Here is a 23,315-nt window from a genome sequence, read left to right as displayed (position 1 = left end):
GTAGTCGGTTTCATTCTGGAAACCTGTGGTATGGGAATATGACTGAGGTTTGATGGTGGTACCCTATGGCCGGGTAACATGACTGAGGTATGATTCTGGATCCCTGTGGTCTGGGAACATGACTGAGGCGTGATTCTGGTAACCTGTGGCCTGGGAACATGACATCTCTTTAGATTGTGGAATACTGTGCCCTGGGAACCTGACTGAGGCTTGGTTCTGGCACCCTGTGGACTGGGAACATGACATCAGTGGATTCTGGAAACCTGTGGCCTAGGAACATGAGAACGGTTTGATTCTGGAATCCTGTGGCCTGGGAACATGGCTGAGGTTTGATGGTGGAAACCTGTGGCCTGGCAACATGACTGAGGTTTGTTTCTGGAATCCTGTTCCCTGGGAACTTGACTGAGGTTTGATTCTGGAAATCTGTGGCCTGGGAACTTGACTGAGGTTTGATGGCAGAAACCTGTGGACTGGCAACATGACTGAGGTTTGATTGTGGAACCCTGTGCCCTGGAAAGATGACGGAGGCCTGGTACTGGAAAACCATGCCCTGGGATTTTGACATTGTTTTGATTCTGGAACCCTGTGTCCTGGGAACCAGATTGAGGTTTGATGGAGGAACCCTGTTGCCTAGGAACATGACTGAGGTTTGATGGTGGTACCCTGTGGCCTGGCAACATGACTGATGCTTGATTCTGGAACCCTGTGGCCTGGGAACTTGAATGTGGTTTGATCGCAGAAACCTGTGGACTCGCAACATGACTGAGCTTTGATGGTGGAACCCGGTGTACTGGGAACATGACTGAGGCCTGATACTGGAACCCCGTGGCTTGGGAATATGACGTTGGTTTGATTGTGAATCCCTGCTTCCTGGGAACATGACTGAGGTTTGATGGTTGAACCCTGGGGCCTGGCAACATGACTGAGGCTTGATGGTGGAACCCTGTGGCCTGGCAACAGGACTGAGGTTTGATGGTGAAACCCTGTGACCTAGGAACATGACATCGGTTTGGATACTGCTTCCGAGTTGCTTGGGAACATGAAATCGGTTTGATTCTGGTAACCGGAGGCCTGGGTATATGACTGAGCTTTGATGGTGGTACTCTATGGCCTTGAAACATGACTGAGGTTTGATTCTGGATCCCTGTGGCCTGGGAACATGACTGAGGCTTCGTTCTGGAACCCTGTGGACTGGGAACATGACTGAAGTTTTATTCTGGAACCCTGTAGCTTGGGAACATACCTGTGGATTGATTCTGGAACCCTGTGACCTGGGAACATGACATCGGTTGGATTCTGGAACCCTGTGGCATGGAAACATGACTGAGGTTTGATTGTGGAACCCTCTGGCCTTTGAACATGACTGTGGTTTGATTCTGAAACCCTGTGGCCTGGGAACATGACTGAGGTTGGATTCTGGAAACATGTGTCCTGGGAATATGACTGAGGTTTGATTCTGGACACCTATGGCCTGGGAAAATGACTGAGGTTTCATTTTGGAAATATGTGGCCTGGGATTATGAGTGAGGTTTGACGGTGGAACACTCTGGCCTGGCAAAATGACTGAGGCTTGATTCTTGAACCCTGTGGCCTGGGAACTTGACAGAGGTTTGATGGCAGAAACCTGTGGACTGGCAACATGACTGAGGTTTGATGGTGGAACCCTGTGCACTGGGAACATGACTGAGGCCTGATACTGGAACCCCGTGGCCTGGGAACATGACATTGGTTGGATTCTGGAACCCTGTTTCCTGGAACATGACTGAGGTTTGATGGTTGAAGCCTGTGTCCTGGCAAGATGACTTAGGTTTGATTGTGGAACACTCTGGCCTGGGAACATGACTGAGGCTTGATGGTGGAACCGTGGCCTGGAAACTGGACTGAGGTTTGATTGTGGAACCCTTTGGCCTGGGAATATGACTGAGGTTTAATTGTGGAACCCTGTGGGCTGGAAATATGAGTGAGGCTTGATTCTGGAACCCTGTGGCCTGGTAACATGACTGGGGTTTTATTTTTGAAACCTGTGTCCAGGGAACATGACTGAGGTTTGATTCTGGAACCCTGTGTTCTGGGAATATGACTGAGGTTTGATTCTGGAACCATGTGGCCTGGGAATATGACTGAGGTTTGAATCTGGAAACCATTGGCCTGGGAACATGACTGATGTTAGATTGTGGAATCCAGTGTCCTGGGAACATGACATCCGTTTGGATTCTGGTACCCTGTTGCCTGGGAACATGTAGTCGGTTTGATTCTGGAAACCTGTGGTTTGGGAATATGACTGAGGTTTGATGGTAGTACCCTATGGCCTGGTAACATGACTGAGGTTTGATTCTGGATCCCTGTGGTCTGGGAACATGACTGAGGCGTGATTCTGGAAACCTGTGGCCTGGGAACATGACATCTCTTTAGATTGTGGAATACTATGCCCTGGGAACCTGACTGAGGCTTGGTTCTGGAACCCTATAGACTGGGAACATGACATCAGTGGATTCTGGAAACCTGTGGCCTGGGAACATGAGAACGGTTTGATTCTGGAATCCTGTGGCCTGGGAACATGGCTGAGGTTTGATGGTGGAAACCTGTGGCCTGGCAACATGACTGAGGTTTGTTTCTGGAATCCTGTTCCCTGGGAACATGACTGAGGTTTGATTCTGGAAATCTGTGGCCTGGGAACTTGACTGAGGTTTGATGGCAGAAACCTGTGGACTGGCAACATGACTGAGCCTTGATTGTGGAACCCTGTGCCCTGGAAATATGACTGAGTCTTCGTACTGGAAAACCATGCCCTGGGATTTTGACATTGGTTTGATTCTGGATCCCTGTGTCCTGGGAACCAGATTGAGGTTTGATGTAGGAACCCTGTTGCCTGGGAACATGACTGAGGTTTCATGGTGGTACCCTGTGGTTTGGCAACATGACTGAGGCTTGATTCTGGAACCCTGTGGCCTGCGAACTTGAATGAGGTTTGATCGCAGAAACCTGTGGACTCGCAACATGACTGAGCTTTGATGGTGGAACCCTGTGTACTGGGAACATGACTGAGGCCTGATACTGGAACCCCGTGGCTTGAGAACATGACGTTGGTTTGATTCTGGAACCCTGCTTCCTGGGAACATGACTGAGGTTTGATGGTTGAACCCTGTGGCCTGGCAACATGACTGAGGCTTGATGGTGGAACCCTGTGGCCTGGCAACAGGACTGAGGTTTGATGGTGAAACCCTGTGACCTAGGAACATGACATCGGTTTGGATACTGCTTCCGAGTTGCCTGGGAACATGAAATCGGTTTGATTCTGGAAACCGGAGGCCTGGGAATATGACTGAGCTTTGATGGTGGTACCCTATGGCCTTGAAACATGACTGAGGTTTGATTCTGGATCCCTGTGGCCTGGGAACATGACTGAGGCTTCGTTCTGGAACCCTGTGGACTGGGAACATGACTGAAGTTTTATTCTGGAACTCTGTAGCCTGGGAACATACCTGAGGATTGATTCTGGAACCCTGTGACCTGGGAACATGACATCGGTTGGATTCTGGAACCCTGTGGCATGGAAACATGACTGAGGTTTGATTGTGGAACCCTCTGGCCTGGGAACATGACTGTGGTTTGATTCTGAAACCCTGCGGTCTGGGAACATGATTGAGGTTTGGTTCTGGAACCCTGTTCCCTGGAAACATGACTGAGGTTTGATTCTGGACACCTGTGTCCTGGGAACATGACTGAGGTTTGAATGTGGAACCCTGTGGCCTGGGAACATGACTGAGGTTGGATTCTGGAAACATGTGTCCTGGGAATATGACTGAGGTTTGATTCTGGACACCTATGGCCTGGGAAAATGACTGAGGTTTCATTGTGGAAATATGTGGCCTGGGATTATGAGTGAGGTTTGACGGTGGAACACTCTGGCCTGGCAAAATGACTGAGGCTTGATTCTTGAACCCTGTGGCCTGGGAACTTGACAGAGGTTTGATGGCAGAAACCTGTGGACTGGCAACATGACTGAGGTTTGATGGTGGAACCCTGTGCACTGGGAACATGACTGAGGCCTGATACTGGAAACCTGTGGTCTGGGAACATGACTGAGGTTTGGTTCTGGAACCCTGTTCCCTGGGAACATGACTGAGGTTTGATTCTGGACACCTGTGTCCTGGAAACATGACTGAGGTTTGAATGTGGAACCCTGTGGCCTGGGAATATGACTGAGGTTTAATTGTGGAACCCTGTGGCCTGGGAATATGAGTGAGGCTTTATTTTGGAATCCTGTGGCCTGGTAACATGACTGGGGTTTTATTTTTGAAACCTATGTCCAGGGAACATGACTGAGGTTTTATTCTGGAACCCTGTGTTCTGGGAACATGACTGAAGTTTGATTCTGGAACCATGTGGCCTGGCAATATGACTGAGGTTTGAATCTGGAAACCATTGGCCTGGGAACATGACTGATGTTAGATAGTGGAATACAGTGGCCTGGAAACATGACATCGGTTTGGATTCTGGTACCCTGTTGCCTGGGAACATGTAGTCGATTTGATTCTGGAAACCTGTGGTCTGGGAATATGACTGAGGTTTGATGGTGGTACCCTATGGCCTGGTAACATGACTGAGGTTTGATTCCTGATCCCTGTGGTCTGGGAACATGACTGAGGCGTGATTCTGGAAACCTGTGGCCTGGGAACATGACATCTGTTGAGATTGTGGAATACTGTGCCCTGGGAACCTGACTGAGGCTTGGTTCTGGCACCCTGTGGACTGGGAACATGACATCAGTGGATTCTGGAAACCTGTGGCCTGGGAATATGAGAACGGTTTGATTCTGGATTCCTGTGTCCTGGAACATGGCTGAGGTTTGATGGTGGAAACCTGTGGCCTGGCAACATGACTGAGGTTTGTTTCTGGAATCCTGTTCCCTGGGAACATGACTGAGGTTTGATTCTGGAAATCTGTGGCCTGGGAATTGACTGAGGTTTGATGGCAGAAACCTGTGGACTGGCAACATGACTGAGGTTTGATTGTGGAACCCTGTGCCCTGGAAATATGACTGAGTCTTCGTACTGGAAAACCATGCCCTGGGATTTTGACATTGGTATGATTCTGGATCCCTGTGTCCTGGGAACCAGATTCAGGTTTGATGGAGGAACCCTGTTGCCTGGGAACATGACTGAGGTTTCAAGGTGGTATCCTGTGGTCTGGCAACATGACTGAGGCTTGATTCTGGAACCCTGTGGCCTGGGAACTTGACAGAGGTTTGATGGCATAAACCTGTGGACTGGCAACATGACTGAGGTTTGATGGTGGAACCCTGTGCACTGGGAACATGACTGAGGCCTGATACTGGAACCCCGTGGCCTGGGAACATGACATTGGTTGGATTCTGGAACCCTGTTTCCTGGAACATGACTGAGGTTTGATGGTTGAAGCCTGTGTCCTGGCAAGATGACTTAGGTTTGATTGTGGAACACTCTGGCCTGGGAACATGACTGAGGCTTGATGGTGGAACCGTGGCCTGGAAACTGGACTGAGGTTTGATTGTGGAACACTTTGGCCTGGGAATATGACTGAGGCTTAATTGTGGAACCCTGTGGGCTGGAAATATGAGTGAGGCTTCATTCTGGAACCCTGTAGCCTGGTAACATGACTGGGGTTTTATTTTTGAAACCTGTGTCCAGGGAACATGACTGAGGTTTTATTCTGGAACCCTGTGTTCTGGGAACATGACTGAGGTTTGATTCTGGAACCATGTGGCCTGGGAATATGACTGAGGTTTGAATCTGGAAACCATTGGCCTGGGAACTGACTGATGTTAGATTGTGGAATCCAGTGGCCTGGGAACATGACATCGGTTTGGATTCTGGTACCCTGTTGCCTGGGAACATGTAGTCGGTTTGATTCTGGAAACCTGTGGTTTGGGAATATGACTGAGGTTTGATGGTAGTACCCTATGGCCTGGTAACATGACTGAGGTTTGATTCTGGATCCCTGTGGTCTGGGAACATGACTGAGGCGTGATTCTGGTAACCTGTGGCCTGGGAACATGACATCTGTTGAGATTGTGGAATACTGTGCCCTGGGAACCTGACTGAGGCTTGGTTCTGGCACCCTGTGGACTGGGAACATGACATCAGTGGATTCTGGAAACCTGTGGCCTGGGTACATGAGAACGGTTTGATTCTGGAATCCTGTGGCCTGGGAACATGGCTGAGGTTTGATGGTGGAAACCTGTGGCCTGGCAACATGACTGAGGTTTGTTTCTGGAATCCTGTTCCGTGGGAACATGACTGAGGTTTGATTCTGGAAATCTGTGGCCTGGGAACTTGACTGAGGTTTGATGGCAGAAACCTGTGGACTGGCAACATGACTGAGGTTTGATGGTGGAACCCTGTGCACTGGGAACATGACTGAGGCCTGATACTGGAACCCCGTGGCCTGGGAACATGACATTGGTTGGATTCTGGAACCCTGTTTCCTGTAACATGACTGAGGTTTGATGGTTGAAGCCTGTGTCCTGGCAAGATGACTTAGGTTTGATTGTGGAACACTCTGGCCTGGGAACATGACTGAGGCTTGATGGTGGAACCGTGGCCTGGAAACTGGACTGAGGTTTGATTGTGGAACCATTTGGCCTGGGAATATGACTGAGGTTTAATTGTGGAACCCTGTGGGCTGGGAATATGAGTGAGGCTTGATTCTGGAACCCTGTGGCCTGGTAACATGACTCGGTTTTTATTTTTGAAACCTGTGTCCAGGGAACATTACTGAGATTTTATTCTGGAACCCTGTGTTCTGGGAACATGACTGAGGTTTGATTCTGGAACCATAAGGCCTGGGAATATGACTGAGGTTTGAATCTGGAAACCATTGGCCTGGGAACTGACTGATGTTAGATTGTGGAATCCAGTGGCCTGGGAACATGACATCGGTTTGGATTCTGGTACCCTGTTGCCTGGGAACATGTAGTCGGTTTCATTCTGGAAACCTGTGGTATGGGAATATGACTGAGGTTTGATGGTGGTACCCTATGGCCGGGTAACATGACTGAGGTATGATTCTGGATCCCTGTGGTCTGGGAACATGACTGAGGCGTGATTCTGGTAACCTGTGGCCTGGGAACATGACATCTCTTTAGATTGTGGAATACTGTGCCCTGGGAACCTGACTGAGGCTTGGTTCTGGCACCCTGTGGACTGGGAACATGACATCAGTGGATTCTGGAAACCTGTGGCCTGGGAACATGAGAACGGTTTGATTCTGGAATCCTGTGGCCTGGGAACATGGCTGAGGTTTGATGGTGGAAACCTGTGGCCTGGCAACATGACTGAGGTTTGTTTCTGGAATCCTGTTCCCTGGGAACTTGACTGAGGTTTGATTCTGGAAATCTGTGGCCTGGGAACTTGACTGAGGTTTGATGGCAGAAACCTGTGGACTGGCAACATGACTGAGGTTTGATTGTGGAACCCTGTGCCCTGGAAATATGACGGAGGCCTGGTACTAGAAAACCATGCCCTGGGATTTTGACATTGTTTTGATTCTGGAACCCTGTGTCCTGGGAACCAGATTGAGGTTTGATGGAGGAACCCTGTTGCCTAGGAACATGACTGAGGTTTGATGGTGGTACCCTGTGGCCTGGCAACATGACTGATGCTTGATTCTGGAACCCTGTGGCCTGGGAACTTGAATGTGGTTTGATCGCAGAAACCTGTGGACTCGCAACATGACTGAGCTTTGATGGTGGAACCCGGTGTACTGGGAACATGACTGAGGCCTGATACTGGAACCCCGTGGCTTGGGAATATGACTTTGGTTTGATTGTGAATCCCTGCTTCCTGGGAACATGACTGAGGTTTGATGGTTGAACCCTGGGGCCTGGCAACATGACTGAGGCTTGATGGTGGAACCCTGTGGCCTGGCAACAGGACTGAGGTTTGATGGTGAAACCCTGTGACCTAGGAACATGACATCGGTTTGGATACTGCTTCCGAGTTGCTTGGGAACATGAAATCGGTTTGATTCTGGTAACCGGAGGCCTGGGTATATGACTGAGCTTTGATGGTGGTACTCTATGGCCTTGAAACATGACTGAGGTTTGATTCTGGATCCCTGTGGCCTGGGAACATGACTGAGGCTTCGTTCTGGAACCCTGTGGACTGGGAACATGACTGAAGTTTTATTCTGGAACCCTGTAGCTTGGGAACATACCTGTGGATTGATTCTGGAACCCTGTGACCTGGGAACATGACATCGGTTGGATTCTGGAACCCTGTGGCATGGAAACATGACTGAGGTTTGATTGTGGAACCCTCTGGCCTTTGAACATGACTGTGGTTTGATTCTGAAACCCTGTGGCCTGGGAACATGACTGAGGTTGGATTCTGGAAACATGTGTCCTGGGAATATGACTGAGGTTTGATTCTGGACACCTATGGCCTGGGAAAATGACTGAGGTTTCATTTTGGAAATATGTGGCCTGGGATTATGAGTGAGGTTTGACGGTGGAACACTCTGGCCTGGCAAAATGACTGAGGCTTGATTCTTGAACCCTGTGGCCTGGGAACTTGACAGAGGTTTGATGGCAGAAACCTGTGGACTGGCAACATGACTGAGGTTTGATGGTGGAACCCTGTGCACTGGGAACATGACTGAGGCCTGATACTGGAACCCCGTGGCCTGGGAACATGACATTGGTTGGATTCTGGAACCCTGTTTCCTGGAACATGACTGAGGTTTGATGGTTGAAGCCTGTGTCCTGGCAAGATGACTTCGGTTTGATTGTGGAACACTCTGGCCTGGGAACATGACTGAGGCTTGATGGTGGAACCGTGGCCTGGAAACTGGACTGAGGTTTGATTGTGGAACCCTTTGGCCTGGGAATATGACTGAGGTTTAATTGTGGAACCCTGTGGGCTGGGAATATGAGTGAGGCTTGATTCTGGAACCCTGTGGCCTGGTAACATGACTGGGGTTTTATTTTTGAAACATGTGTCCAGGGAACATGACTGAGGTTTGATTCTGGAACCCTGTGTTCTGGGAACATGACTGAGGTTTGATTCTGCAACCATGTGGCCTGGGAATATGACTGAGGTTTGAATCTGGAAACCATTGGCCTGGGAACTGACTGATGTTAGATTGTGGAATCCAGTGGCCTGGGAACATGACATCGGTTTGGATTCTGGTACCCTGTTGCCTGGGAACATGTAGTCGGTTTGATTCTGGAAACCTGTGGTCTGGGAATATGACTGAGGTTTGATGGTGGTACCCTATGGCCTGGTAACATGACTGAGGTTTGATTCTGGATCCCTGTGGTCTGGGAACATGACTGAGGCGTGATTCTGGAAACCTGTGGCCTGGGAACATGACATCTCTTTAGATTGTGGAATACTGTGCCCTGGGAACCTGACTGAGGCTTAGTTCTGGAACCCTGTGGACTGGGAACATGACATCAGTGGATTCTGGAAACCTGTGGCCTGGGAACATGAGAACGGTTTGATTCTGGAATCCTGTGGCCTGGGAACATGGCTGAGGTATGATGGTGGAAACCTGTGGCCTGGCAACATGACTGAGGTTTGTTTCTGGAATCCTGTTCCCTGGGAACATGACTGAGGTTTGATTCTGGAAATCTGTTGCCTGGGAACATGACTGAGTTTTGATGGCAGAAACCTGTGGACTGGCAACATGACTGCGGTTTGATTGTGGAACCCTGTGCCCTGGAAATATGACTGAGGCCTGGTACTGGAAAACCATGCCCTGGGATTTTGACATTGTTTTGATTCTGGAACCCTGTGTCCTGGGAACCAGATTGAGGTTTGATGGAGGAACCCTGTTGCCTAGGAACATGACTGAGGTTTGATGGTGGTACACTGTGGCCTGGCAAAATGACTGAGGCTTGATTCTTGAACCCTGTGGCCTGGGAACTTGACAGAGGTTTGATGGCAGAAACCTGTGGACTGGCAACATGACTGAGGTTTGATGGTGGAACCCTGTGCACTGGGAACATGACTGAGGCCTGATACTTGAACCCCGTGGCCTGGGAACATGACTGAGGTTTGGTTCTGGAACCCTGTTCCCTGGGAACATGACTGAGGTTTGATTCTGGACACCTGTGTCCTGGAAACATGACTGAGGTTTGAATGTGGAACCCTGTGGCCTGGGAATATGACTGAGGTTTAATTGTGGAACCCTGTGGCCTGGGAATATGAGTGAGGCTTGATTTTGGAACCCTGTGGCCTGGTTACATGACTGGGGTTTTATTTTTGAAACCTATGTCCAGGGAACATGACTGAGGTTTTATTCTGGAACCCTGTGTTCTGGGAACATGACTGAAGTTTGATTCTGGAACCATGTGGCCTGGGAATATGACTGAGGTTTGAATCTGGAAACCATTGGCCTGGGAACATGACTGATGTTAGATAGTGGAATACAGTGGCCTGGAAACATGACGTCGGTTTGGATTCTGGTACCCTGTTGCCTGGGAACATGTAGTCGATTTGATTCTGGAAACCTGTGGTCTGGGAATATGACTGAGGTTTGATGGTGGTACCCTATGGCCTGGTAACATGACTGAGGTTTGATTCCTGATCCCTGTGGTCTGGGAACATGACTGAGGCGTGATTCTGGAAACTTGTGGCCTGGGAACATGACATCTGTTGAGATTGTGGAATACTGTGCCCTGGGAACCTGACTGAGGCTTGGATCTGGAACCCTGTGGACTGGGAACATGACATCAGTGGATTCTGGAAACCTGTGGTCTGGGAATATGAGAACGGTTTGATCCTGGAATCCTGTAGCCTGGGAACATGGCTGAGGTTTGATGGTGGAAACCTGTGGCCTGGCAACATGACTGAGGTTTGTTTCTGGAATCCTGTTCCCTGCTAACATGACTGAGGTTTGATTCTGGAAATCTGTGGCCTGGGAACTTGACTGCGGTTTGATGGCAGAAACCTGTGGACTGGCAACATGACTGAGCCTTGATTGTGGAACCCTGTGCCCTGGAAATATGACTGAGTCTTCGTACTGGAAAACCATGCCCTGGGATTTTGACATTGGTTTGATTCTGGATCCCTGTGTCCTGGGAACCAGATTCAGGTTTGATGGAGGAACCCTGTTGCCTGGGAACATGACTGAGGTTTCATGGTGGTACCCTGTGGTCTGGCAACATGACTGAGGCTTGATTCTGGAACCCTGTGGCCTGGGAACTTGACAGAGGTTTGATGGCAGAAACCTGTGGACAGGCAACATGACTGAGGTTTGATGGTGGAACCCTGTGCACTGGGAACATGACTGAGGCCTGATACTGGAACCCCGTGGCCTGGGAACATGACATTGGTTGGATTCTGGAACCCTGTTTCCTGTAACATGACTGAGGTTTGATGGTTGAAGCCTGTGTCCTGGCAAGATGACTTAGGTTTGATTGTGGAACACTCTGGCCTGGGAACATGACTGAGGCTTGATGGTGGAACCGTGGCCTGGAAACTGGACTGAGGTTTGATTGTGGAACCATTTGGCCTGGGAATATGACTGAGGTTTAATTGTGGAACCCTGTGGGCTGGGAATATGAGTGAGGCTTGATTCTGGAACCCTGTGGCCTGGTAACATGACTCGGTTTTTATTTTTGAAACCTGTGTCCAGGGAACATTACTGAGATTTTATTCTGGAACCCTGTGTTCTGGGAACATGACTGAGGTTTGATTCTGGAACCATAAGGCCTGGGAATATGACTGAGGTTTGAATCTGGAAACCATTGGCCTGGGAACTGACTGATGTTAGATTGTGGAATCCAGTGGCCTGGGAACATGACATCGGTTTGGATTCTGGTACCCTGTTGCCTGGGAACATGTAGTCGGTTTCATTCTGGAAACCTGTGGTATGGGAATATGACTGAGGTTTGATGGTGGTACCCTATGGCCGGGTAACATGACTGAGGTATGATTCTGGATCCCTGTGGTCTGGGAACATGACTGAGGCGTGATTCTGGTAACCTGTGGCCTGGGAACATGACATCTCTTTAGATTGTGGAATACTGTGCCCTGGGAACCTGACTGAGGCTTGGTTCTGGCACCCTGTGGACTGGGAACATGACATCAGTGGATTCTGGAAACCTGTGGCCTAGGAACATGAGAACGGTTTGATTCTGGAATCCTGTGGCCTGGGAACATGGCTGAGGTTTGATGGTGGAAACCTGTGGCCTGGCAACATGACTGAGGTTTGTTTCTGGAATCCTGTTCCCTGGGAACTTGACTGAGGTTTGATTCTGGAAATCTGTGGCCTGGGAACTTGACTGAGGTTTGATGGCAGAAACCTGTGGACTGGCAACATGACTGAGGTTTGATTGTGGAACCCTGTGCCCTGGAAAGATGACGGAGGCCTGGTACTGGAAAACCATGCCCTGGGATTTTGACATTGTTTTGATTCTGGAACCCTGTGTCCTGGGAACCAGATTGAGGTTTGATGGAGGAACCCTGTTGCCTAGGAACATGACTGAGGTTTGATGGTGGTACCCTGTGGCCTGGCAACATGACTGATGCTTGATTCTGGAACCCTGTGGCCTGGGAACTTGAATGTGGTTTGATCGCAGAAACCTGTGGACTCGCAACATGACTGAGCTTTGATGGTGGAACCCGGTGTACTGGGAACATGACTGAGGCCTGATACTGGAACCCCGTGGCTTGGGAATATGACGTTGGTTTGATTGTGAATCCCTGCTTCCTGGGAACATGACTGAGGTTTGATGGTTGAACCCTGGGGCCTGGCAACATGACTGAGGCTTGATGGTGGAACCCTGTGGCCTGGCAACAGGACTGAGGTTTGATGGTGAAACCCTGTGACCTAGGAACATGACATCGGTTTGGATACTGCTTCCGAGTTGCTTGGGAACATGAAATCGGTTTGATTCTGGTAACCGGAGGCCTGGGTATATGACTGAGCTTTGATGGTGGTACTCTATGGCCTTGAAACATGACTGAGGTTTGATTCTGGATCCCTGTGGCCTGGGAACATGACTGAGGCTTCGTTCTGGAACCCTGTGGACTGGGAACATGACTGAAGTTTTATTCTGGAACCCTGTAGCTTGGGAACATACCTGTGGATTGATTCTGGAACCCTGTGACCTGGGAACATGACATCGGTTGGATTCTGGAACCCTGTGGCATGGAAACATGACTGAGGTTTGATTGTGGAACCCTCTGGCCTTTGAACATGACTGTGGTTTGATTCTGAAACCCTGTGGCCTGGGAACATGACTGAGGTTGGATTCTGGAAACATGTGTCCTGGGAATATGACTGAGGTTTGATTCTGGACACCTATGGCCTGGGAAAATGACTGAGGTTTCATTTTGGAAATATGTGGCCTGGGATTATGAGTGAGGTTTGACGGTGGAACACTCTGGCCTGGCAAAATGACTGAGGCTTGATTCTTGAACCCTGTGGCCTGGGAACTTGACAGAGGTTTGATGGCAGAAACCTGTGGACTGGCAACATGACTGAGGTTTGATGGTGGAACCCTGTGCACTGGGAACATGACTGAGGCCTGATACTGGAACCCCGTGGCCTGGGAACATGACATTGGTTGGATTCTGGAACCCTGTTTCCTGGAACATGACTGAGGTTTGATGGTTGAAGCCTGTGTCCTGGCAAGATGACTTAGGTTTGATTGTGGAACACTCTGGCCTGGGAACATGACTGAGGCTTGATGGTGGAACCGTGGCCTGGAAACTGGACTGAGGTTTGATTGTGGAACCCTTTGGCCTGGGAATATGACTGAGGTTTAATTGTGGAACCCTGTGGGCTGGAAATATGAGTGAGGCTTGATTCTGGAACCCTGTGGCCTGGTAACATGACTGGGGTTTTATTTTTGAAACCTGTGTCCAGGGAACATGACTGAGGTTTGATTCTGGAACCCTGTGTTCTGGGAATATGACTGAGGTTTGATTCTGGAACCATGTGGCCTGGGAATATGACTGAGGTTTGAATCTGGAAACCATTGGCCTGGGAACATGACTGATGTTAGATTGTGGAATCCAGTGTCCTGGGAACATGACATCCGTTTGGATTCTGGTACCCTGTTGCCTGGGAACATGTAGTCGGTTTGATTCTGGAAACCTGTGGTTTGGGAATATGACTGAGGTTTGATGGTAGTACCCTATGGCCTGGTAACATGACTGAGGTTTGATTCTGGATCCCTGTGGTCTGGGAACATGACTGAGGCGTGATTCTGGAAACCTGTGGCCTGGGAACATGACATCTCTTTAGATTGTGGAATACTATGCCCTGGGAACCTGACTGAGGCTTGGTTCTGGAACCCTATAGACTGGGAACATGACATCAGTGGATTCTGGAAACCTGTGGCCTGGGAACATGAGAACGGTTTGATTCTGGAATCCTGTGGCCTGGGAACATGGCTGAGGTTTGATGGTGGAAACCTGTGGCCTGGCAACATGACTGAGGTTTGTTTCTGGAATCCTGTTCCCTGGGAACATGACTGAGGTTTGATTCTGGAAATCTGTGGCCTGGGAACTTGACTGAGGTTTGATGGCAGAAACCTGTGGACTGGCAACATGACTGAGCCTTGATTGTGGAACCCTGTGCCCTGGAAATATGACTGAGTCTTCGTACTGGAAAACCATGCCCTGGGATTTTGACATTGGTTTGATTCTGGATCCCTGTGTCCTGGGAACCAGATTGAGGTTTGATGTAGGAACCCTGTTGCCTGGGAACATGACTGAGGTTTCATGGTGGTACCCTGTGGTTTGGCAACATGACTGAGGCTTGATTCTGGAACCCTGTGGCCTGCGAACTTGAATGAGGTTTGATCGCAGAAACCTGTGGACTCGCAACATGACTGAGCTTTGATGGTGGAACCCTGTGTACTGGGAACATGACTGAGGCCTGATACTGGAACCCCGTGGCTTGAGAACATGACGTTGGTTTGATTCTGGAACCCTGCTTCCTGGGAACATGACTGAGGTTTGATGGTTGAACCCTGTGGCCTGGCAACATGACTGAGGCTTGATGGTGGAACCCTGTGGCCTGGCAACAGGACTGAGGTTTGATGGTGAAACCCTGTGACCTAGGAACATGACATCGGTTTGGATACTGCTTCCGAGTTGCCTGGGAACATGAAATCGGTTTGATTCTGGAAACCGGAGGCCTGGGAATATGACTGAGCTTTGATGGTGGTACCCTATGGCCTTGAAACATGACTGAGGTTTGATTCTGGATCCCTGTGGCCTGGGAACATGACTGAGGCTTCGTTCTGGAACCCTGTGGACTGGGAACATGACTGAAGTTTTATTCTGGAACCCTGTAGCCTGGGAACATACCTGAGGATTGATTCTGGAACCCTGTGACCTGGGAACATGACATCGGTTGGATTCTGGAACCCTGTGGCATGGAAACATGACTGAGGTTTGATTGTGTAACCCTCTGGCCTGGGAACATGACTGTGGTTTGATTCTGAAACCCTGCGGTCTGGGAACATGATTGAGGTTTGGTTCTGGAACCCTGTTCCCTGGAAACATGACTGAGGTTTGATTCTGGACACCTGTGTCCTGGGAACATGACTGAGGTTTGAATGTGGAACCCTGTGGCCTGGGAACATGACTGAGGTTGGATTCTGGAAACATGTGTCCTGGGAATATGACTGAGGTTTGATTCTGGACACCTATGGCCTGGGAAAATGACTGAGGTTTCATTGTGGAAATATGTGGCCTGGGATTATGAGTGAGGTTTGACGGTGGAACACTCTGGCCTGGCAAAATGACTGAGGCTTGATTCTTGAACCCTGTGGCCTGGGAACTTGACAGAGGTTTGATGGCAGAAACCTGTGGACTGGCAACATGACTGAGGTTTGATGGTGGAACCCTGTGCACTGGGAACATGACTGAGGCCTGATACTGGAAACCTGTGGTCTGGGAACATGACTGAGGTTTGGTTCTGGAACCCTGTTCCCTGGGAACATGACTGAGGTTTGATTCTGGACACCTGTGTCCTGGAAACATGACTGAGGTTTGAATGTGGAACCCTGTGGCCTGGGAATATGACTGAGGTTTAATTGTGGAACCCTGTGGCCTGGGAATATGAGTGAGGCTTTATTTTGGAATCCTGTGGCCTGGTAACATGACTGGGGTTTTATTTTTGAAACCTATGTCCAGGGAACATGACTGAGGTTTTATTCTGGAACCCTGTGTTCTGGGAACATGACTGAAGTTTGATTCTGGAACCATGTGGCCTGGCAATATGACTGAGGTTTGAATCTGGAAACCATTGGCCTGGGAACATGACTGATGTTAGATAGTGGAATACAGTGGCCTGGAAACATGACATCGGTTTGGATTCTGGTACCCTGTTGCCTGGGAACATGTAGTCGATTTGATTCTGGAAACCTGTGGTCTGGGAATATGACTGAGGTTTGATGGTGGTACCCTATGGCCTGGTAACATGACTGAGGTTTGATTCCTGATCCCTGTGGTCTGGGAACATGACTGAGGCGTGATTCTGGAAACCTGTGGCCTGGGAACATGACATCTGTTGAGATTGTGGAATACTGTGCCCTGGGAACCTGACTGAGGCTTGGTTCTGGCACCCTGTGGACTGGGAACATGACATCAGTGGATTCTGGAAACCTGTGGCCTGGGAATATGGGAACGGTTTGATTCTGGATTCCTGTGTCCTGGAACATGGCTGAGGTTTGATGGTGGAAACCTGTGGCCTGGCAACATGACTGAGGTTTGTTTCTGGAATCCTGTTCCCTGGGAACATGACTGAGGTTTGATTCTGGAAATCTGTGGCCTGGGAATTGACTGAGGTTTGATGGCAGAAACCTGTGGACTGGCAACATGACTGAGGTTTGATTGTGGAACCCTGTGCCCTGGAAATATGACTGAGTCTTCGTACTGGAAAACCATGCCCTGGGATTTTGACATTGGTATGATTCTGGATCCCTGTGTCCTGGGAACCAGATTCAGGTTTGATGGAGGAACCCTGTTGCCTGGGAACATGACTGAGGTTTCAAGGTGGTATCCTGTGGTCTGGCAACATGACTGAGGCTTGATTCTGGAACCCTGTGGCCTGGGAACTTGACAGAGGTTTGATGGCATAAACCTGTGGACTGGCAACATGACTGAGGTTTGATGGTGGAACCCTGTGCACTGGGAACATGACTGAGGCCTGATACTGGAACCCCGTGGCCTGGGAACATGACATTGGTTGGATTCTGGAACCCTGTTTCCTGGAACATGACTGAGGTTTGATGGTTGAAGCCTGTGTCCTGGCAAGATGACTTAGGTTTGATTGTGGAACACTCTGGCCTGGGAACATGACTGAGGCTTGATGGTGGAACCGTGGCCTGGAAACTGGACTGAGGTTTGATTGTGGAACACTTTGGCCTGGGAATATGACTGAGGCTTAATTGTGGAACCCTGTGGGCTGGAAATATGAGTGAGGCTTCATTCTGGAACCCTGTAGCCTGGTAACATGACTGGGGTTTTATTTTTGAAACCTGTGTCCAGGGAACATGACTGAGGTTTTATTCTGGAACCCTGTGTTCTGGGAACATGACTGAGGTTTGATTCTGGAACCATGTGGCCTGGGAATATGACTGAGGTTTGAATCTGGAAACCATTGGCCTGGGAACTGACTGATGTTAGATTGTGGAATCCAGTGGCCTGGGAACATGACATCGGTTTGGATTCTGGTACCCTGTTGCCTGGGAACATGTAGTCGGTTTGATTCTGGAAACCTGTGGTTTGGGAATATGACTGAGGTTTGATGGTAGTACCCTATGGCCTGGTAACATGACTGAGGTTTGATTCTGGATCCCTGTGGTCTGGGAACATGACTGAGGCGTGATTCTGGTAACCTGTGGCCTGGGAACATGACATCTGTTGAGATTGTGGAATACTGTGCCCTGGGAACCTGACTGAGGCTTGGTTCTGGCACCCTGTGGACTGGGAACATGACATCAGTGGATTCTGGAAACCTTTGGCCTGGGTACATGAGAACGGTTTGATTCTGGAATCCTGTGGCCTGGGAACATGGCTGAGGTTTGATGGTGGAAACCTGTGGCCTGGCAACATGACTGAGGTTTGTTTCTGGAATCCTGTTCCGTGGGAACATGACTGAGGTTTGATTCTGGAAATCTGTGGCCTGGGAACTTGACTGAGGTTTGATGGCAGAAACCTGTGGACTGGCAACATGACTGAGGTTTGATGGTGGAACCCTGTGCACTGGGAACATGACTGAGGCCTGATACTGGAACCCCGTGGCCTGGGAACATGACATTGGTTGGATTCTGGAACCCTGTTTCCTGTAACATGACTGAGGTTTGATGGTTGAAGCCTGTGTCCTGGCAAGATGACTTAGGTTTGATTGTGGAACACTCTGGCCTGGGAACATGACTGAGGCTTGATGGTGGAACCGTGGCCTGGAAACTGGACTGAGGTTTGATTGTGGAACCATTTGGCCTGGGAATATGACTGAGGTTTAATTGTGGAACCCTGTGGGCTGGGAATATGAGTGAGGCTTGATTCTGGAACCCTGTGGCCTGGTAACATGACTCGGTTTTTATTTTTGAAACCTGTGTCCAGGGAACATTACTGAGATTTTATTCTGGAACCCTGTGTTCTGGGAACATGACTGAGGTTTGATTCTGGAACCATAAGGCCTGGGAATATGACTGAGGTTTGAATCTGGAAACCATTGGCCTGGGAACTGACTGATGTTAGATTGTGGAATCCAGTGGCCTGGGAACATGACATCGGTTTGGATTCTGGTACCCTGTTGCCTGGGAACATGTAGTCGGTTTCATTCTGGAAACCTGTGGTATGGGAATATGACTGAGGTTTGATGGTGGTACCCTATGGCCGGGTAACATGACTGAGGTATGATTCTGGATCCCTGTGGTCTGGGAACATGACTGAGGCGTGATTCTGGTAACCTGTGGCCTGGGAACATGACATCTCTTTAGATTGTGGAATACTGTGCCCTGGGAACCTGACTGAGGCTTGGTTCTGGCACCCTGTGGACTGGGAACATGACATCAGTGGATTCTGGAAACCTGTGGCCTGGGAACATGAGAACGGTTTGATTCTGGAATCCTGTGGCCTGGGAACATGGCTGAGGTTTGATGGTGGAAACCTGTGGCCTGGCAACATGACTGAGGTTTGTTTCTGGAATCCTGTTCCCTGGGAACTTGACTGAGGTTTGATTCTGGAAATCTGTGGCCTGGGAACTTGACTGAGGTTTGATGGCAGAAACCTGTGGACTGGCAACATGACTGAGGTTTGATTGTGGAACCCTGTGCCCTGGAAATATGACGGAGGCCTGGTACTAGAAAACCATGCCCTGGGATTTTGACATTGTTTTGATTCTGGAACCCTGTGTCCTGGGAACCAGATTGAGGTTTGATGGAGGAACCCTGTTGCCTAGGAACATGACTGAGGTTTGATGGTGGTACCCTGTGGCCTGGCAACATGACTGATGCTTGATTCTGGAACCCTGTGGCCTGGGAACTTGAATGTGGTTTGATCGCAGAAACCTGTGGACTCGCAACATGACTGAGCTTTGATGGTGGAACCCGGTGTACTGGGAACATGACTGAGGCCTGATACTGGAACCCCGTGGCTTGGGAATATGACGTTGGTTTGATTGTGAATCCCTGCTTCCTGGGAACATGACTGAGGTTTGATGGTTGAACCCTGGGGCCTGGCAACATGACTGAGGCTTGATGGTGGAACCCTGTGGCCTGGCAACAGGACTGAGGTTTGATGGTGAAACCCTGTGACCTAGGAACATGACATCGGTTTGGATACTGCTTCCGAGTTGCTTGGGAACATGAAATCGGTTTGATTCTGGTAACCGGAGGCCTGGGTATATGACTGAGCTTTGATGGTGGTACTCTATGGCCTTGAAACATGACTGAGGTTTGATTCTGGATCCCTGTGGCCTGGGAACATGACTGAGGCTTCGTTCTGGAACCCTGTGGACTGGGAACATGACTGAAGTTTTATTCTGGAACCCTGTAGCTTGGGAACATACCTGTGGATTGATTCTGGAACCCTGTGACCTGGGAACATGACATCGGTTGGATTCTGGAACCCTGTGGCATGGAAACATGACTGAGGTTTGATTGTGGAACCCTCTGGCCTTTGAACATGACTGTGGTTTGATTCTGAAACCCTGTGGCCTGGGAACATGACTGAGGTTGGATTCTGGAAACATGTGTCCTGGGAATATGACTGAGGTTTGATTCTGGACACCTATGGCCTGGGAAAATGACTGAGGTTTCATTTTGGAAATATGTGGCCTGGGATTATGAGTGAGGTTTGACGGTGGAACACTCTGGCCTGGCAAAATGACTGAGGCTTGATTCTTGAACCCTGTGGCCTGGGAACTTGACAGAGGTTTGATGGCAGAAACCTGTGGACTGGCAACATGACTGAGGTTTGATGGTGGAACCCTGTGCACTGGGAACATGACTGAGGCCTGATACTGGAACCCCGTGGCCTGGGAACATGACATTGGTTGGATTCTGGAACCCTGTTTCCTGGAACATGACTGAGGTTTGATGGTTGAAGCCTGTGTCCTGGCAAGATGACTTAGGTTTGATTGTGGAACACTCTGGCCTGGGAACATGACTGAGGCTTGATGGTGGAACCGTGGCCTGGAAACTGGACTGAGGTTTGATTGTGGAACCCTTTGGCCTGGGAATATGACTGAGGTTTAATTGTGGAACCCTGTGGGCTGGAAATATGAGTGAGGCTTGATTCTGGAACCCTGTGGCCTGGTAACATGACTGGGGTTTTATTTTTGAAACCTGTGTCCAGGGAACATGACTGAGGTTTGATTCTGGAACCCTGTGTTCTGGGAACATGACTGAGGTTTGATTCTGGAACCATGTGGCCTGGGAATATGACTGAGGTTTGAATCTGGAAACCATTGGCCTGGGAACATGACTGATGTTAGATTGTGGAATCCAGTGTCCTGGGAACATGACATTCGTTTGGATTCTGGTACCCTGTTGCCTGGGAACATGTAGTCGGTTTGATTCTGGAAACCTGTGGTTTGGGAATATGACTGAGGTTTGATGGTAGTACCCTATGGCCTGGTAACATGACTGAGGTTTGATTCTGGATCCCTGTGGTCTGGGAACATGACTGAGGCGTGATTCTGGAAACCTGTGGCCTGGGAACATGACATCTCTTTAGATTGTGGAATACTATGCCCTGGGAACCTAACTGAGGCTTGGTTCTGGAACCCTGTGGACTGGGAACATGACATCAGTGGATTCTGGAAACCTGTGGCCTGGGAACATGAGAACGGTTTGATTCTGGAATCCTGTGGCCTGGGAACATGGCTGAGGTTTGATGGTGGAAACCTGTGGCCTGGCAACATGACTGAGGTTTGTTTCTGGAATCCTGTTCCCTGGGAACATGACTGAGGTTTGATTCTGGAAATCTGTGGCCTGGGAAATTGACTGAGGTTTGATGGCAGAAACCTGTGGACTGGCAACATGAGTGAGCCTTGATTGTTGAACCCTGTGCCCTGGAAATATGACTGAGTCTTCGTACTGGAAAACCATGCCCTGGGATTTTGACATTGGTTTGATTCTGGATCCCTGTGTCCTGGGAACCAGATTCAGGTTTGATGGAGGAAACCTGTTGCCTGGGAACATGACTGAGGTTTCATGGTGGTACCCTGTGTTCTGGCAACATGACTGAGGCTTGATTCTTGAACCCTGTGGCCTGGGAACTTGAATGTGGTTTGATCGCAGAAACCTGTGGACTGGCAACATGACTGAGGTTTGTTTCTGGAATCCTGTTCCCTGGGAACATGACTGAGGTTTGATTCTGGAAATCTGTTGCCTGGGAACATGACTGAGGTTTGATGGCAGAAACCTGTGGACTGGCAACATGACTGAGGTTTGATTGTGGAACCCTGTGCCCTGGAAATATGACTGAGGCCTGGTACTGGAAAACCATGCCCTGGGATTTTGACATTGTTTTGATTCTGGAACCCTGTGTCCTGGGAACCAGATTGAGGTTTGATGGAGGAACCCTGTTGCCTAGGAACATGACTGAGGTTTGATGGTGGTACCCTGTGGCCTGGCAACATGACTGATGCTTGATTCTGGAACCCTGTGGCCTGGGAACTTGAATGAGGTTTGATCGCAGAAACCTGTGGACTCGCAACATGACTGAGCTTTGATGGTGGAACCCTGTGTACTGGGAACATGACTGAGGCCTGATACTGGGACCCCGTGGCTTGGGAACATGACGTTGGTTTGATTCTGGAACCCTGCTTCCTGGGAACATGACTGAGGTTTGATGGTTGAACCCTGTGGCCTGGCAACATGACTGAGGCTTGATGGTGGAACCCTGTGGCCTGGCAACAGGACTGAGGTTTGATGGTGAAACCCTGTGACCTAGGAACATGACATCGGTTTGGATACTGCTTCCGAGTTGCCTGGGAACATGAAATCGGTTTGATTCTGGTAACCGGAGGCGTGGGAATATGACTGAGCTTTGATGGTGGTACTCTATGGCCTTGAAACATGACTGAGGTTTGATTCTGGATCCCTGTGGCCTGGGAACATGACTGAGGCTTCGTTCTGGTCCCCTGTGGACTGGGAACATGACTGAAGTTTTATTCTGGAACCCTGTAGCTTGGGAACATACCTGTGGATTGATTCTGGAACCCTGTGACCTGGGAACATGACATCGGTTGGATTCTGGAACCCTGTGGCAGGGAAACATGACTGAGGTTTGATTGTGGAAACCTCTGGCCTGGGAACATGACTGTGGTTTGATTCTGAAACCCTGCGGTCTGGGAACATGATTGAGGTTTGGTTCTGGAACCCTGTTCCCTGGGAACATGACTGAGGTTTGATTCTGGACACCTGTGTCCTGGGAACATGACTGAGGTTTGAATGTGGAACCCTGTGGCCTGGGAACATGACTGAGGTTGGATTCTGGAAGCATGTGTCCTGGGAATATGACTGAGGTTTGATTCTGGACACCTATGGCCTGGGAAAATGACTGAGGTTTCATTGTGGAAATATGTGGCCTGGGATTATGAGTGAGGTTTGACGGTGGAACACTCTGGCCTGGCAAAATGACTGAGGCTTGATTCTTGAACCCTGTGGCCTGGGAACTTGACAGAGGTTTGATGGCAGAAACCTGTGGACTGGCAACATGACTGAGGTTTGATGGTGGAACCCTGTGCACTGGGAACATGACTGAGGCCTGATACTTGAACCCCGTGGCCTGGGAACATGACTGAGGTTTGGTTCTGGAACCCTGTTCCCTGGGAACATGACTGAGGTTTGA

This window comes from Eschrichtius robustus, chromosome 14, assembly GCF_028021215.1.
Source record: "Eschrichtius robustus isolate mEscRob2 chromosome 14, mEscRob2.pri, whole genome shotgun sequence".
NCBI lineage: Eukaryota > Metazoa > Chordata > Mammalia > Artiodactyla > Eschrichtiidae > Eschrichtius > Eschrichtius robustus.
This window is presented reverse-complemented; position numbering follows the sequence as displayed.